Below are 1,560 nucleotides of genomic sequence, written 5' to 3' on the forward strand. Positions count from 1 at the left end.
CTCGCTCTCCTAAAAAAAAAAAAAAAAAAAAAAAATTAAAAAAAAAAAAAAGAAATGTTCCTAGAGGAATTGATGTCTAAACTGAATAGTAAATAGGAATTAGCAAGGCAGAGGGGTGTATGTATGTGGCTGGTTTACTGGAAGAGACAGAGTAGGATCATTAAGGAGAAACAAAGTATAGTAGGGCTATGCTTACTTTATTTTTTATTTTTATTTTTAATTTTTTTTCAATGTTTTATTTATTTCTAGGAGAGAGAGAGAGAGACAGCGTGAGCAGGGGAGGGTCAGAGAGAGAGGGAGTCACAGACTCTGAAACAGGCTCCAGGCTCTGGGCTGGCAGTCAGCACAGAGCCCGATGCGGGGCTTGAACCCACGAACCGCAAGATCATGACCTAAGCGAAAGTCGGACGCTTAACCGACTAAGCCACCCAGGCACCCCAGGGCTATGCTTACTTTAAAAATGAGGGAGAATTCCTTAGATGTAGGAGGTGGTAGTTACTATTGAAGCTGGAAAGGGAAGCATGGGCCAGATTTTATAAGACATCAGAAGACATGTTAAGGAGTTTGAACTCTATTGTAGGACAACTGGGGAGCCATTAAACATTGTGCCTTAAAGTATGGATTACCTACATCAGAATTACCTAGGAGGCCCCTGGGTGGCCTAGTCAGTGAAGCGTCCAACTTCGGCTCTAGTCATGATCTCAGGGTTTATGAGTCTGAGCCCTGCCTTGGGCTCTATGATAACAGCACAGAGCCTGGAGCCTGCTTCATTCTGTGTCTCCCTCTTTCTCTGTCCCTCTTCTGCTTGTGCTCTTTCTCTCTCTCTCAAAAATAAACACTAAAAAAAAAAAAAAAAAAAAAAAAAAAAAAAACANGAATTACCTAGAAATCTTGTTTAAAATGCCCATTCCTATGTTCTATCCCAAACTTACTGAATCAGAATCACTGGGGTAAAGTCCCCAAATCTTTATCTTTTAAAGATACTGTCAAGCAATTTCTTATGCATATTGAAGTTTGTACAGTAAAGTATTTGAGTTTAAGGAATGATATGATCAGATGCATATTCTAGAGAGAGAACTTTGCAATAAGAATAGTTTGGATGGTAGTAAACTGGAGGCCAGGAAACTCATTAGGTGGCTATTGGAATAATCTGGGTGAGAGAAGTTGATGGCCTAATAGAGAATAGGCTTGGAGTTGGAGAGAAGCAGGTGAACTAGAAAGAGGTAAATGTCAAATTATTTGGAAAATGAATTGTCAAGACTTGATGGTTTGTTTGGATATGGAGGTAACTTCTGCAACTGGATAAACTGGATGCTATTTCCTAATCTGGAGACTATAGGAAAACTAACAACTTCCTAGAAGTAATGGTGGGAGTAGGAAGAAGAGACACCAAATTCAACTGTGGGCTTATTAATTATAAGGGGGACTTAAAAATAGAGATATCCAGTAGGCAGCTAGGGGATATTTCTATAGTCACTAAACGAAATATCTGGGTTTAAGATATAGCTATAGCAGGGGCAGATTTGCTGTGAAGCTGATGAAGTTAACGTTCAGGCCTCT

This window comes from Crocuta crocuta, unplaced genomic scaffold, assembly GCF_008692635.1.
Source record: "Crocuta crocuta isolate KB4526 unplaced genomic scaffold, BGI_CrCroc_1.0 scaffold30, whole genome shotgun sequence".
In the NCBI taxonomy this organism is placed as follows: Eukaryota; Metazoa; Chordata; class Mammalia; order Carnivora; family Hyaenidae; genus Crocuta; species Crocuta crocuta.